The sequence below is a fragment of the Cervus elaphus genome, chromosome 15 (genome assembly GCF_910594005.1).
Source record: "Cervus elaphus chromosome 15, mCerEla1.1, whole genome shotgun sequence".
In the NCBI taxonomy this organism is placed as follows: Eukaryota; Metazoa; Chordata; class Mammalia; order Artiodactyla; family Cervidae; genus Cervus; species Cervus elaphus.
Genome location: NC_057829.1, coordinates 90,297,415 through 90,313,990, shown reverse-complemented (window position 1 = coordinate 90,313,990; position 16,576 = coordinate 90,297,415). Strand labels below are relative to the sequence as shown.

At 49.4% G+C, this 16,576-nt stretch overlaps 1 long non-coding RNA gene and 1 other non-coding gene across 2 annotated transcripts; both read right to left on the bottom strand.

Annotated features, from left to right (window-relative positions):
- Positions 1 to 941: 941 nt before the first annotated feature.
- Positions 942 to 16,130, bottom strand: LOC122709241. Its single transcript, XR_006345441.1, has 3 exons — positions 15,820 to 16,130; positions 8,868 to 9,126; positions 942 to 1,454 (listed from the first exon to the last, which is right to left on the bottom strand). It is a non-coding gene; the product is annotated as an uncharacterized LOC122709241 (long non-coding RNA).
- On the bottom strand, positions 12,618 to 12,689 carry TRNAC-GCA. Its single transcript has one exon. It is a non-coding gene; the product is annotated as a tRNA-Cys (tRNA).
- Positions 16,131 to 16,576: the final 446 nt, after the last annotated feature.

Genomic DNA, 16,576 nt, shown 5'->3' with positions numbered 1-16,576 from the left:
ACCCCCAGGGCTCCATGGGCCCCATGTAAAGGTGCAGCTGGGGCTCACACCTCCCAATGCAGAGACATCCACCATGTTACTCATGCTGGGTGATTTACCTGCTTTTCCTGCAGGTCCCCAGTTCATGGGTTTCTCAGCCTTTAGGGGACATGCTGCTCAGATAGTTCCTCATCATGTCCACGTGCTGTCGGCCCCTGACAGTTGGGCCCACCAACCCTCTTGAGTGTATCGCCAGCACAGATATCTGCCCCTTGTGAAGACCACCTTGGTGACCTTCTTCCCCAAGTCCTGGCTTCACATGAACCTTCCCATTGCACACACTGCTCTTTAAATAATGGTCGTTCTGGGCTCTTGGTTGGCGTGGTTACCTGCCTTAGAATCCAGTCCACGATGCTAATTCCCCCTGACGAGGCGGTGCCATAATGGACCATCCTGCTCCAAGGCTGACATCCCTCCATCTGGAAGCTGGTTGCAGCCAGAGAATCCATTTTCTTCTCACCATCGGGGCACACCACAGCCATGAATCCTTCCTGCTTTCCCCAGCAAACATTTGTAAAGCCACATCCCTCCCATCTTGTGCTTGTATAATTGATTTTTTAAAACCTAAATACAGAGCTCTCCATGCATCCCTGTTGAATTTTATTTGGTTTCATGTCATTCAGCCGGGCTTGCTCTTCTGAGCCCTGTGCTGTAAGCGAGCATATAGCAAAAGTTCCCTCTCCGCGCTGCTTGGCCTACAGATTTGATACCTCAAGTATCAGAGAAATGATGCTCTAGGTCAGGTCAAGTGCAGAGCTTTGCAGCCAGCACCGCATCAGCGCTCTCTCCTAGGCAGATATTAACTCATTGATCAGCGCTGCTCAGCCTGTTGTGAATCCACTTTACTGGCTGGGCACCGCTCACACTCTCCATCTAGTTCATACAAACACACAGCAACTGGGCCTTGTGTGGATCTTTAATGCAGTGCCATGAGGTAAGAGGAACATGGACGATAATTCCAATTTTGGTAATGAGGGCACAAAAGATCTTGGCTTTGGACTCAGGATTCTGTTTGAATGTGGGCAAACTGCTTATTTATATCTTCTGAGTTTGTTCCCTCAGCTTTAAAAAGGTGACAACGATTACCTGCTGTTTTCTCTATCTTTGGCCACGTAAGCAAGACCAATTCCCCCCAACCCCCATCAGCATGCCAGGGGGAACACAAACGCCCACTTAGAGCCAAAGCCCAGGTCTCAAGGATGCTCCTGGGGCTTCTCCTTGCCAGCTGACTTGGGATGCTCTGGTCCTCTCCCCCAGGTTATCAGTTACCCTGGCTTGGGGTTCTCTGCTTTCTTCTCGGTTGCTAACCCATCTAGCATCCGAACACTGGTTTATGGCCACCAGTACGCTCTCAGTTTCACCTCTTTTGGCTGCAAGGTCAGGATCTTAGCCTCTTTGAGTCTTGATGTTTCAATCTGTAAAACAGAGAAGATAATGTCTACCTGGTGAGATGACACACATAGGAAGCGGGGGTCTTGGAGCCGAGGTAGGACTCACTTACACATCGCAGGGGCTCCGCATCTGCTTTTCCTGAGTCCTGGACCGGTGGGACTCGCCTGGGCCTGGGGACAGCAGCAGCAGAGCTGGCATCTGCTGCCTGCTGAGCCTCCGGGCATCCTCCAGAGACAGGGGCTATTTTTTTTTTTTTTCTGAATCAAGATTATTTAAGAGTATGATATTGTTCCTTCTTTCAGAAAAGTAGCAAAGGAAAACGAGCACTTGCTTGGAGTTGTTGATGCCCTTACCTACAGAGCCAGGGGTGGCTTCTTCTGCCATCTTGTGTGCCCTAGAATTGGCTGGCTAGGAATTTAATGTGGCATCCTTATTCAGTTTAAGTCTGGTTTTGGGGACTCGCTTTCTCTTTCCTAGAAAAGGTCACATTTCCCCCATTTCAGGCGTGTTCCCTGGCCTCCATTATTTCCCGGAGGGCACCCAAGAGCAGCTCTGGGCCCCGGGTGGGTTCTCCCGGTGCAGGGGAGGGGTCTGGACTCAGTCCTGGTGCAGCGGTCTCCTGGGCCTCCCTTCCCCTCCCACCTCACAGGTGGTCTGACAGCTGTAGGGGGTGAGATGTGACAGCCTCTGGTGCAGACCTTGCTAGGGGCTTTCAGGGTCCCCCTGAACCCCCTCCTCCCTCCAGCTTCATCCCACTCTTCCCTTCACACTACAGCCAAGCCGGGCACTCTCGCCCGGGACCCAGTTCCCTTTGGGGAGCTACTCTTCCTGCTCACCATGCGGTCTTCCTGCCAGACCCTGAGGCCAGAGCAAGGTTTGTCTTCCAGAGCACTGATGACAAGGCCGGAGCATCCAGACATTAGAGTTGGAAGTGTCCCCAAGTTCGACCTTCTCATTTCATAGACAAGTGGAAGAAATCCAAGTTCTCATCTCCAGTGGCCGGTGGACAGAGCCACCTCTTATCGTGCTAGGCAGTGTCCTCCACAGAGCTTTGTTACCCCTCACGTAGCCTCGTGTAGAATGTAAATCATCTTTTATAACAAGTGACAGGCGGTGCTGATGGGCTCACCTGTGAGGCCTGGGCAGAGCATCATGCGGGCGTGATCTCATTTCCTCATCTTTCATTCTTCCCATAACTGGAAGTTTGTACTCTTGACCAGCGTCTCCTCATTTCTCCTACCCCCGAGGTCCTGGTAACCACCATTCTAATCTCTGTTTCTGTGATTTTGGCTTTTGAGATTCCTCATATCAGTGAGATGATACAGTGTGTGTTTTTCCCCGTCTGGCTTGTTGTATTGGGTAGTCTAAAAAATTCATTCCATTTTTTTCCATAAACTGTTATAGAAAAATTTGAACGAAACTTTTGGCCAACCCAACGCTTAGCATAATGCCCTCAGAGTCCATTCATATTGTCACATATGGCAGTATTTCCTTTTTTCTCATGGCTGAATACTATTCACTATACGTATATAATATATATTATATATATATATAATATATATATAGTCTTTTTTATTCCCACATGGTTCAGTGGGTAAAGAATCCACCTCCACCTGCAAAGCAGAAGATGCAGGTTCAATCCCTGGGTCAGGAAGAGCCCCTGGGGAAGGAAACGACAACCCACTCCAGTCTTCTTGCCTGGAGAATCCCAAGGACAGAGGAGCCTGGCGGGCTGCAGTCCACAGGTTGCGTCGAGTCAGACACGACTGGAGCGAATGAGCATGCATGCATACATTCGCCTATTAATGGACTCGTGGGTCATTTCCACACTTTGGCTATGAAGGCAGCACCTCATTGAAATGCAGAACAGCAAGGGAGGAGCCTCTGCACCCCTCTGCTGGGGACTGAAGCCTCGCGCCGAGCTGTGTGAGCCTGGCACGCTGGCCGGTATTTCTGGTCCCGTGTTCTTACTGCAGAGGGAAGGAAATGCCGGTGTGCTGGTGCGGCCCGCCGTGCGGAGGAGGAGGGCCTGCCACTCAGCGCCGTGGAGGTGCAGCTGCCGGGCGTCCGCTCCTGCGGAGCCAAGGTCCTGCCCTCCTGGGGCAGCCACCCTGGTGTCTGAGCACGGTGGGCTGCAAAGGCCTGGCCATTTCCTTCTGACTTGGGACAACCCCGTGGGCCTGCGGGTGGTCCAGGGCTCCTCGCTGAGCTGGGAGAGGCTTCTTTCAACTCTCTGTGCGATCACTCCCTCCCTGCTTCTTTCATGGATATTGATCCCTAAGGAGCGCTGTGCCCCTCATGGTTCAGTGAGGGCTGGGTTCCAGAGTCCAGCCCGCAGTGCCCAGCGCCTGCCTCTCTGAGGCTGTGTGAGCTAGCATGGCATCTGGCAGAGGGGAGCGCTCGTGGAGGGCGAGGGTCAAGAGGAGACTCACCCTGTGGATGGTGGAGGGGAGGTGCAGGGCCCTCAGCCCGTACGGAAGTCACCCAGCAGGCAGGAACCGGGAGGGTGGGTTTCCTGAGACAGCAGCCCAGGCGTAGGAGGGGCCCCAAATTCTTCACAGACCAGAGCTGGTCCCGGAGACACCTGGTGTAGAAGGCGGCCAAGACGGGGAGTAGAGAAACACTGTGCTCACCTCCCCTTAAGGACATGCCCAAATTACAACTACATATGGAGCAGCTATCTGAAACAACTTGAAGACCATCAGTAGAGATTTTTCACAACTACAGACATGAAAAAAGATACTATGAGAGATGGGCAGGAGGGGTGGAGACCCAGTGTAGTCAGGACTCATAATTCCAGATCAGTGACTCACAAACAGCGAAGAATATCAAACAGCATTCGTGTCCATCGATAGATGAATGGATAAATAGGTTGTGGTATATCTATAGGATGGAATATTACTCAACCATTCAAAGGAATCTTGTAATTTGGGGCAACCTAGAAAGACCCTACATAATCCCACTTATATGTGGAATTTATAAAACAAAACAAGGTGAAAACAGACTCAAAGATACAGATAACAAGCCAGCGGTTGCCAGAGGGGAGGGGAGCTTGTGGGGAGAAACAGTGAAACAGATTAAGAGGTACAACCCTCTAGTTATAAAATAAATACTCCACAGGAATACAGCATGCAGCATGGGGAAAACAGTCAACAACACTGTAACGGCTTTAGACGGGGGCAGAAGGTGACTAGACTTATAGTCGTGATCATTTCATAATGCATGCACACGTCAAACCACCACACAGCACACCTGAGACTAACATGGTACTGTTCGTCAGCTATATTGCAATTAAACAACAGAAGCCTGGTGTGTTTGCATTAACTTATTCACAGTCAAGAACAAGTTTCATGTTGTCCTTTAGCAAGGGATGACTAGCCTACTTTTAATGGCAAGCAGCCCCTCCCGGGAGACGAGGGTGCTGCCATGAACTTGGGCGCAGAGCGTCTCTCTGACCCTGGCTCTCAGCTTTCCCAGGACATGATGGGGAGCCACGCCAGAGGCTGGGCCCTCAGCATGTGAGTAGGTGAGTGACGGCTCATCGTTATCCTGCTCTGCGCGGAGTTGGGGGAGGGTGGTCTGCACTTTTCATCTGAGGGTCACAACTCCAGAACTTCGGCTTCAGCCAAGGGTCTGTCCAAGTGATGGGCTTGGGGCTGCTTCTGGAGTTGATCCTTGCCATCTCCTTGAGAAATGTTCAATCAAGCGTGAACCAAAACAGAGAATTCAGAAGGGAGCCTGCTGCCAGGAACCCCATGATGGCTCCACAGCCAAACCCATTGATTTGCGGATGACGCGGCCCTCCGGAGTTCCTGTGACTTCTGGGTTTCCATTCTGGGGGCTGGTGCCAGCTGGGCCAGCCTCCACCCCCTGCCCCTCCTCGCCCCCCCCCTCCTCCAGCATTGCTTGTTTGCCTTCCAGCCCCCACCTCTTTTCTCTGCATCTTTTTCTTCTAGCCTCTTCTGGAAGCATGTCGTTCTCGCATCGGAGGAAGCTGTCCAACTCTGCTTCCCAAAACACTGGGAAATGGTTCCAAACACCATGGCTCCAAACTGTATCCTGGCAGAGCACCCGGGCCTGAATTTGTTTCCGGAAACCCTCCAGAGTGGGTGGGGCTCCACTCAGCCCTGCCCCGCCCCTCCCCACCCCACCCCCAGTGGGGATGCTCTTCCTTCTGCCAGCCCAGTCCTGGGACTCCCTGGAGGATGGGCCAGAGCATCTCAGCTCCAGGCCTGCAGGCTCACTGTAACCTTTTAAAGGCTCTTGCAATGCCCAACAGTCATCTGAAAAGAAAAATCCTCTCTGATTGGCTTTTCACGATTTCCCTGAATGGCCCCCAATTCCTAAAGCACAAGTCACCAGGATGACAGTGCAGCTTTGTAACCGTTTTGATCGTTATCATCAACTTTGCTGCTTCGGGTTTGGCTGTGGACACATGGTAATCATTTATTACTCTGCCTTTTACATCTTCTTAAACTTAGCACGGGCTTCCTCTCTCCCTCTTTCCCATTCAAGTCGACGGCCACGCCACGCTGAGATCTGGAAGGGAAGGGCACCCCTTGGACTACACAAATAGGTTCAGGGGTAGTGTTTCTACACATCAGACAAGGAGCCGGCAAGAATGCAATTGTACTTCACGTGTGGGAAATCCTTCATCAGGTGGAAGGAGTGTCTGTCCTCCGTGGATGCATGAAACCCAGTTCCCTCCAGGTGTCTGGAGCTCCTCAAGAAGCCTTGACACATGGGTAGAATCTTCCAGAGAAACCAGGAATCCTGCTCATTCTGCCAGAGACTCCCTCCTCCCCCCTGCCTTCTCCTCCGGCCTCACCCTCCTGGAGTCCAGGGATGTCTGCCCCTTCTCTAGGGCCTTTGCTCAGCCTCCTCCAGCCCGCCCTGCTGGCCTGGGCTGATTTTGAGTCAGTCCTGCCAATGGGATCAACTCTGGGGACCCCACACACTGTCCTGCCTGATGGGAAGAGGAACAGGATTGGAGGTGAGAGGTAATGGACCACCCCCACCCCCACCAACCAGCGTGCCCCAGCCAGGGGGATGGCTTGTAATGAGGTGGAGGGCGGGGCAACCGGCGACCTCTGGGGAGGTCCAAGGGCAGAAGGTGGCCGAGGTCTCACCAGGGCCACGTGGAAGGGGTTGAGGACCGTGCATCCCACAGGCTATGGGCTACGGAGCGAGGCTCAGGGGCTCCTCTCCAGGGTAAGAAGCCGGAGGTGATGGGAGGAATAAAGCCAGTATCTGGAAACTGGGAGCCTTGTTGGGGCTGATGGTTAAACTTTGTGCATCCACTCGGCCAGGCTACGGTGCCCAGTTATCGGGTCAAGTGATAGGCTAGGTGTTCCTGTGAAGGTGTGTTGTAGATGAGTGATTGATTTAAATAAAGAAAATTATTCTTAAATGTAGATGGACCTCACCCAATCCTTTGGGAGACTTAAGAGCAAAACCCTGAAGTTTCCCAGAGAAGAAAGGATTCTGCCTCATGAGGATGACATGGAAATTTGGCTTGAGTGACTAGATGACCTACCAGTCTGGCCCATGGACATTAGACTTGCCAGGCCTCATCAAGGCATGACCCAATTTTTGGAAGCAAAACCTCTCTCTTTTACACACACACACACACACACACGCGCACACACACACGTGCACACACATTTTCTATGGGTTCTGTTTCTCTGGAGAAGCCCGGCTGACGCATCAAGGTTGGACAAAGGAACCAAGGTGGTCTCAGCCACACTTGGACTGAACGTGCCGGCCAGCGCCTCAGAAGCCTGCCCCTTTTGCTCACTGCCCAGCTCCCTTCTGAAGTGATGCTGCCCCCCAATTGAGAGACTCAAACTCTCCCCTTGAAGTCTGTCAACCAGGCCCCAAACAGGCAGGCCTGCCTAAGAGAACAGAGCCATTATTCCTGTAGGATGTGGAATGTCTTTGAAGGCCAGCCTCTCTTATGTGACCCTTGAATATTCTCCACGAGGATAACATTAATAGTGGGAAATTCTAGGAGAAGAATCTTTAACAGAAGAGGCTGGCACAGTGACAAGACAGGGATCCTGCTTTTGAAGAGCTCGGTCCTCGTAACCAAGTCTGTCACGTGGCCCTTGCGCTGAAGAGGAAGGGGCTTATGCTGCCATGTGGAAGAAATTCAGAACATTGAGCTTACCGGCTCCGTCCCCATCTTCAGAGAGATACCCAGCTCTTTGCTCTGACAGGCATAGAGGAGGAATTTTGATGCTAGCCATACCACAGTGAGGATACACATGGTAATTGTGGTGTGTAATTACCACGGCAATCCCAGGAGAGCCACAGAGAATCCTGAAAGATCTCAGAAGGATGCCATTCTGACTCCAGCAGAGTGAGGGGGGTGCTTGTCTATAAATTGTACACAGTCTTGAGATGATTTCCCAGTAAGGGTGCAATCAGGAGTGTGGGTGTGTGGCTTGTGTAGCATGCTGGCTGTAAAGTTTTTGTTGGCCCATAGAGTCAAAACATCTGCTGAATAAATAATTGACTCGTTGGCTGACACAACGGCACGAGCGGAGGCGATTGGCCAGCTGTGCCTGGACTAGTTAGGGGTATTTTACTGAAGTCAGTAGAGATTATTGTCTGAAACAAGTAAGCTTCAAGCCTCGGGTAATTTTTTTAAAAAAAACCCTAGCTCTAGCAGGCACTTAGATGACAGATATTATGATGAGAGCAACATTTTCTTGAAGGTTTGTTTTTTATCATAACATTTTCCCCAAGAGCAGAGATGATTGAAGCGTGTGCTGTGCTTCATCGCTTCAGTCACGTCTGACTCTTTGTGACCCCGTGAACTGTAGTCCGTCAGGCTCCTCTGTCCATGGGATTTCCCAGGCAAGAACACTGGGGTGGGTGGCCATGCCCTCCTCCAGGGGATCTTGGCGACTCAGGGATTTGAACCTGCATCTTCTGCGTCTCTTGCATGGCAGGCAGTTTCTTCACCTGCTGAAGCCCAGGGAACACTCACAGTACCTAGTTAAGAGTATGATCAATATTCATAGCTCTTCAGCTACACAATTTCTCTGATGCTCTTCCTCTGTCCTGTCACCCACTTTAGGACGCAGGTTTCCTGACGATACCAACAGTAAATGAAGGCACGCTAACTATTAGTTGAAGGATTCTCAGGGCTTAGAAAAGCTAGGCTTGGGCAGGGAGAAGAAAGGGTGTTAAACTACTGCAACTCACAAAAGTTCTGAGTAAGACTCAATTTCCATGCGATAAATCAATCACCCCAAGGAATGACAAATGTTCAAGGTCAGAGGGAGAAGGTAGATTAGTCAAAAGGAATCCAAAAATGTGGAGGGGTTAAGGTTTGCAGCCCCTGTGTTTGGAGGTAAGGCATGGACTCTAAGTGGCATTATCTCATCCTCATCCACATCCCCTACCTGTGTCCACAGGCGCATCCTTACCTGCATAATCCTTTCCACATCCAAGTCTACTTCCGGGTCCCCATCCACGTCTGCCACGCCCACATCCACAGCCACAGCCCATCTGCACCGCACATCGTGATAAAGATGCAGCCACTGCTCTGGGTCATCCAATGGCATGTGTACGCTGGGAAGTCAACAGTCAGACTGTCAAGCGAGCTTGCAATGTCTCGTCGCCAGGAGGTCTTCTAATGAGCCCCCGAGAGAATCTGGTGGTTCCTGTTTCATAATTTGACGAGGGCTGCAAGATTAAGACAGCTTTCATTTTGTCACCACAAATGACTAACCTCCCTCACGTCAGGTGACCGGTTGGATATCACACCAGTGTCAGATTTGGCAAAGTTGAAACGACTGAAAGCAAGTGTGAACTCTCAAAAGATCTCCTCTAGTCCATTGGCGCCTTCCCTCCTGTCCAGCCTTTAATTGGTCCTGTTCACTCCATCACCTTCGTCATTCCCTGGTTCTAATCCTGGTCCTTGAACAGGGCTGTAACTGCTTTAGAAGTCACCAGAGTACTTTTGAGACATACACTTTCTTTTCCTTCCTACAGAGTATTAACCACCACAAGCATCATATTAGCAATTAGCTGAACGTGTTACCTCGTTAGTCTCTAAAAGTTATTATTTTCCCCAAACGCTTCTTATTATTCAAACTTTAGTGACCCCATGAAAGACTCGACCCATTGCTCTATTACTGCGTCTGTATGGAATCTACTCAACAAACATAATTCAGTGTTTTTGTCATCAAAATTAAAATCAATAATGGGGCTGACATTTTTCCTATTCCTAATTATTATCTTGGTGAATCTCTTTCTTCTTGGTAAATTAATAATTATTAGCCAACCTAAATCCTTTTTGGGGAAGAGAAGCAATTATTTAAAAAGAACTTAATTTCTGTCCTTCTACATAAGACTTGATAAACATCCGTAAATGATTTGCTGTTGACTTCAGTTTGTCCAAGCTTCTATATCTCAAGAGACACATCTCACCAGACATTTATTCCTTCTGCCAACATGTATTGGGAATCTATAGTGCAAGGCCCTGTGTTGGTATCCTGGAGCCAGAGATCTGTTCGTATAGTGATATATTCTGAAAACTCTTGTGTGGTACAGAATTTTCCACTGATAGAGGCATTAGAGCCAGAACGAGTGTTCCCATTGGTGGAATTATTCCACATACTTGAGGTGAGAATTTGTATGGGGCGGCGGGGGGTGGGGGGAAGGTTCAAATTGACTCTGCCCCCTGGCTGGCTGGTCAGGGCTGTAGTTCACTTTGGGCACCTCCGTAGCCCTGCCTTCTTTTTCAAGTCCACTGCAGATGCCCCAGACCTCAGAGGGGGCTGACGGGGGAGCCGCTTTGCCTCAGGGTGGGATGCTGGCTGCACCCTGAGCCCACGAGGGAACCGAGGAATCCTTTCCCTGCCATGCTCAAAAGTTTGTTTGTTTACCAGAGAAGAATTTGTGTGCACTGAGGTAAACCTTAACCAAGGAATTTCCCCTCTTTTTATTCGCGGGCAGTTGTAGGAAGTGCCGAAGAGCATCACCACGTCCCGGGACTATGAGCTCCGAAAACGCTGCGGCTTGTCCCCAGGGAGAAGGGCACAGGCGCCCTGTGGTCAGAGCCTCGCAATTAGGGCTCTTGTAGCTCAGTTTTCTCCTTCACAGGATATAGTTTTCCCTCGATGTTTCCACAAATATGTGAAAAATGTTGGCAGAGAAAGGAACACTCAAATATTTATCTTGCATTTAACAATATTGAGAGTTACTTGAGTGTTTTTGTTATTTTCATTTGAAGGCTGAGGTCTGTTATTTCATATGAATGAGAGATAGAAAATCTTTCTGTGGTTTAACGGGTAGGATATTTTCAGACTGAAGAAGTTAAAAGAAAAACAAATAGCAAACTTCAATATGAACATTCTTGACCCTCTGCTTGTTTCTCTACTTAAAATTCATATTAAAATTTTTTTTAAAGTTGTGAATTCCCTGGTATGCGGGGCACCAAAAAGTCTGTCTGGGCTTGGAAAACCAAAATGAGAGACTCCAGCAGACATCTTACATGATTTCTTGTGCTGCTGTGGGGTTGTTTTATTTTATGTTGACAGAAGAACAGTGTTTTTATCTTGCGACATCTTCTCATCATTAGAGAAATATTTTCCTATTTTATTTCCCATAACTATAGGTTCCCATTATGCTCTGTAATGCGGTTAGAGGATCAATGCTTATTCGATGGGAGACTGAGCCTCAGTGAAGTCAGGAATGAAGGAGGGAGTGGGTGACAGGATTTGTTTTCTAAATCAGTTTAGTACATCAGATTCCTTAAAGCTGAAATAATTGCAAGAAAAAATAAAAACAAATTCGCAAAGTCAATGCTGAGCAATAACTGATTAGTCCAGGGAAAACTCAGGCCGTTTGCATCACCTGGCCCCCAGGGAGAGGGGAGATTTGACTTAGTGTCAGAAGTTCCAGTGCCAAGAGAATTGCCCCTTGGCAGGAGGGAGCAGGGGTCCAGATTCATGTCTGGGAGGACCCAAATGGCAGAGGGTGCCATGCAGATCGCATCTCTGATTCCAGCCTTCCCTGTAGGCTGTGTGTGAAGCCAGGATTACCTGGGAGGGAGGTGGGCAGCAGTGTCCTGAGCAAGACTTGGGAGCTGTGTACTCTTTCTTTGTAACTCAGGTTCCGTAGACAGTCCTCACCGACTTCCACATCTCTCCTAGGGTTTACAGGAAGACTGGGAATAGAATTAAGGAGTGTGCACAAACCTCCACGTTCAGCAGCTCAGTTTCCCATACAGCTGAAGAAGTGGGAAACGCAAGGCGTTCCAGAGTCATCCAGTTGCGAAGGAGAAGGGGTGAGAACTCAAGCCTATTGATTCCCTTCACACAATGCTAAAAACCACCCTACTCTGTTTTGTTTTTAACCAAGAACACCTGCAGAGTCAAATGCCCTGCTGAATTCCATCTGTTTTCTGCAGAAAGATCAATGGGCAAACAAAGTTTTCGTCATTTGACTCGGTGACGAAGTCACTGACCTCAGAAGGCTGGTCTTAGGTGGTCCACCTCCTGCATAGGAAGCTGACACCCTTAACCTGGGCAGCCACAGTGCCTCCGAGCAGCAAACATGTTTCTGCCAAACGGGACAGGAAGGGGTGAGAACAGGACCCAGGGCCACCCTCCGTGTGTGACAAGACCCAGGTTTTGAAGGACTGTGGACAGCTTCCGCCATGAAGCCCAAGACCTGTGAGACTCTTGGTGTAACTAGAAGGTAATGGGTCCCTGCACCAGACTCCTCCCTCCCTTCCCACCACACGTATCTGTGCAAGTGCACACGCACACACACACACACACACACACTTCTGAAAGGCAGGTGCCTGGGTGGGCTGAGTGCCTGGGTGCCCTGCTGAAGTGGGTGAGGAGAGAGGTCTTAGCACAAATCCCTCACTGCCTTGGCTTTCACAGACCTGGTTTTCCTGCAAAGATTCCAGCCCATTCTGCTGGGGCAACCCGATGATGACCTTACGGCTTCAAATGCAGGCTGATATGCCTGCCTGGGCAGATAGCAATTTCATTTTGGACTTACTTTGCCGTTACATACAAAGAAAGTCAAAGTGAAGTCACTCAGTTGTGTCCCACTCTTTGTAACCCCATGGACTCTAGCCTGCCAGGCTCCTCTGTCTATGGAATTTTCCAGGCAAGAGTACTGGAGTGGGTTGCCATTTCCTTCTCTAGGGGATCTTCCCCACCCAGGGATCAAACCCGGGTCTTCTGCATTGCAGGCAGACGCTTTACCATCTGAGCCACCAGGGAAGCCCTACTCCATATAAAAATAAGGTTATTGTCTGGTCTTCTCCTTATCGAGTGGTTGGAGAAAGACACACGAAGCAGTAGGGTCCACCATCACACACATCTGGTTCTAGGGGCAGTAGGTCCCTGCTCGCTGGGATGCCCCATCCTGGAGCCTACCAGGTCCTGCTTGAACAGCCGTGACTTTTGTGTTTGTTTGTTTGTTTGTTTTTTTATTTATTTTTTTATTGGTTGGAGGCTAATTACTTCACAACATTTCAGTGGGTTTTGTCATACATTGATATGAATGACTTTTGTAACAGGCTTTTGTGGTTTAGTTTCCCCTCCTGACAAACACTGATAATGAAAGTGAAAGTCACTCACTTGTGTTCGACTCTTTGTGACTCCACATAGTATACAGTCCATGGATTTCTCCAAGCCAGAATTCTGGAGTGGGTTGCCATGCCCTTCTCCAGGGGATCTTCCCAACTCAGGGATTGATCCCAGGTCTCCCGCACTGCAGGTGGATTCTTTACCAACTGAGCTACCAGGGAAGCCCAAACGCTGATAATGGGACACATTTGTTTTCTGATTAGTCACAGGATTTTGTGTTTCTCCACCTTTCATCCAATCATCTAGTCCACAAATATTTTTTCAGTACTTGCAAAAATACCAGCGTTGTGCTAGGTGGTGGGAAGGTCTTTAACTCACAGGAGACTAGAGGCCAGAGGGAGATGGAGGAGACACAGGGAAGATCCTCGGGGCTGAGTTTCCCAGCAGGTGAGGGGCATCTTCACCTTCTGGTGAGCAGCCCTTATGACCACACAATGAGGCGTTAAGTTACAAGAGTCACACAGGAGGAAAGTTACCTCTGGGTCCTTTCTGGATCCTCAGTGACAAAGAGAAAGGCTATTGTCTGCTTATTCCTGAAAATGGACTTTTGCAGCATCTCACTGTAATTTTAGGAACCCTGCTTCATTTTCGTTTGCAGCTAGAGATTTATTTGAAAAGGTGATCTGGGTTACTCATGCATCATAGTGATATAAAGGGCTTTTATTTTTTAAATAAATTTGAGTGAAAAAAATATGAGTCCCTTTCTTAAAAGAATACTAGAAAATAGAAGCTGAGTTAGGCATAGACATGGAAAGCTCATGGGGGAGGTAAGGTGTTAGATGTTGTTGGGTTTTAGGATGGGATGAACCACTTTGGATGTGAGAGTTGGACAATAAAGAAAGCTGAGCCCCGAAGAATTGATGCTTTTGAACTGTGGTGTTGGAGAAGACTCTTGAGAGTCCCTTGGACTGCAAGGAGATCCAACCAGTCCATCCTAAAGGAGATCAGTCCTGGGTGTTCGTTGGAAGGACTGATGTTGAAGCTGAAACTCCAATACTTTGGCCACCTCATGCGAAGAGCTGACTCATTTGAAAAGACCCTGCTGCTGGGAAAGATTGAGGGCAGGAGGAGAAGGGGACGACAGAGGATGAGATGGTTGGATGGCATCACCAACTCAATGGACACGAGTTTGAGTAAACCCTGGGAGTTGGTGATGAACAGGGAGGCCTGGCGTGCTGCAGTCCATGGGGTCGCAAAGAGTCGGACACGACTGAGCAACTGAACTGAACTGAAGTGAACCACCTGGCTAAGGCAATCTGCCCCGAGGAGGCGCCGTTCAAACAGGGCCCGGAGGAGAGCAGGAGCGCTGGGGAAGCGTGGAGGCGGGGCAGAAAGGTCGGGCAGCAGGCCCCAACCCAGACGTCAGGGCTGAGGGCTGCAAGCATGGTTTTAAGACGTGGTTGAGGCTTCGGGTTCTGGAGGGCACCGGCTAGTGGGGAGTCGAGTGGGAGGTGCGGGTGCGGGGGAAGCGTGCTGACCAGGGGTCCATGGAAGTGTCTCAAGCAAGGGCCACCCTGAAAACTGCTCTGCCTTTGCTGCTACTCCCGGTGGAGGCGGGGGGGTCTCCTCCTTCTCTGGAAGATTCCCTGTGCCCACAATTCCATCTGGCCGCCTCATCTCATGGCTTCCTCTGTCTCCCTGGAGGGAAGCAGAGGAGGGGAGTGGGGTGACTGACAGGTGAGCCCGGAATCTTAGCACACACACATCTTTGCGATCCCAAGTAAGAAATCGAAATGTGACCATTTCCATTCCCAGGCCTTCTCATGGGAGTTTGACCTGGACTCAGTGCACGTTTCTAGAGCTGCCGAGATGCTTCACGGCTGTGCTTGGGCTGTGGGTGAACGCACTCCTTGTACCAGTCGGCTTCAGGTGCCAGAACTAGACACCTGCAGGCTTAGACAACAGAGATTTATTCTCCCACAGTTTTGGAGGCTGGAAGCCTCAGGTCAGGGCCTGCCAGGGCTTGGTTTCTGGTGAGGACTCCCCCCTCGGCTTGCAGACAGCCTCCTTCTCGCTGTGCCCTTGTGCAGAGAGGCCTTTTAGGCACAATCTACTTTCCTCTTTCGAAATGCTCATGATCCACTATGCCAAAGTATTTTGCCAGGACACTGACCGTGGCTTCTGCCATGTTCCCCGCACCCCTCCACCCCCAGCTGAGTGTCTGCTCTGAGCCTCCCCCTGGGAACATGGCTTTCTCTGTCCAATCTGCTTTAGGCTCCAGTCTCGGAATGAGTGGTAATTCTGGGTTCACTGAGTTCTGCTTCTTAAGTTGGAAGTGGGCTGAGTGGCCCCAGAAAGTCCTAGCTAAGTGTGGAGGATTTCCTTCAATTATATGCAAATACAAAAATGTCTTTACTGAGACTAAAACCCCTGCTGGTGTCAGAATTTGCTAGAGCAGTTTGGTTAAGTATGAAATGTATGGAGAAGTGGAATAAAATGACACAGGGGTGGTTGGAATGTGTTCTCATGAATTTAGAGATAGACAAAACTCTGTAGAACCAGAGTCAACATTACCCAGAATTTGAACAGACATATCAGTCAAAATTCCAATAATGCCAATAACAGTAACAGATTTGTTGAGGTCTTACACATTGGAATGCTTTTATGCATTAGTAAAATATATATCTTCTGGTACATATTTCACTGTGTATGTGGGATTTGCATTTTAGAAAACTGAAAGGAAACCATTGGATATTAAAGGGAATAATACATTTTCATCACATAAAGTAAATGATTAGAATAGAAAGTCCTTACCACTCACCAGGGTTATCCAAAAGATTGAAATTCGCAGAAGGCTCCTGTTTCCAAGTGTTCCTGACAGTACACGTCATTGGTAAAATTTGCTGTGACGATGCAGGGCGGTGAACTGGTGGACCATCCACCCGAGCTCTGCAGGGTTTTCCTGATAGACCTCACCCAGCAAGATCTCACTCCATGCACGTTGCTTGTGACCAGAAGAGAACAGTTTGTCCATCTGTGTTTGGCATGGAGTCCAAGTGTCCACACATCACCAGGGAACCTGATGTGACCTGTTGCATCCAGAGGGGTGGTACCCAAGCCTCTGTGCATTCTCTGTGCTAATCTGGAGATCGCGAAACCAGCATTGTCATCATGACTTTTGGCCAGGGCTTCCCCTGTGATTCAGACGTGAAACATGCAGGCTTTCTGCCATCTAGCAAGAGCCCAGGCTCCTTGTTCAAGAAGGCAAAAGCCGTTTTAAAAAGTGTGTGACTAGAGTCCTGAGTGTGGTGAGCTGAACTGGTAGAAAATAACATTCAGCTCAATGTTTTGGCAAGGATTGGGATAGTGAGGCAGACACGTTTGTTTACCTTCCCAGCTAGAAAAGACACATGTAGGTCGGCAGCCAAGAAGAGGAGGGTCGAAATGGGGAATAGGGAACAGGACTTGGCTCTGCTTATATTGATTTTGGCAAAAACGCCACGTGAAAAATTATGCCTCAGATAAAAATAAATTATAATCTACAAGTATTTGAATGAGAAGGGTTCCCTGTGAAAACT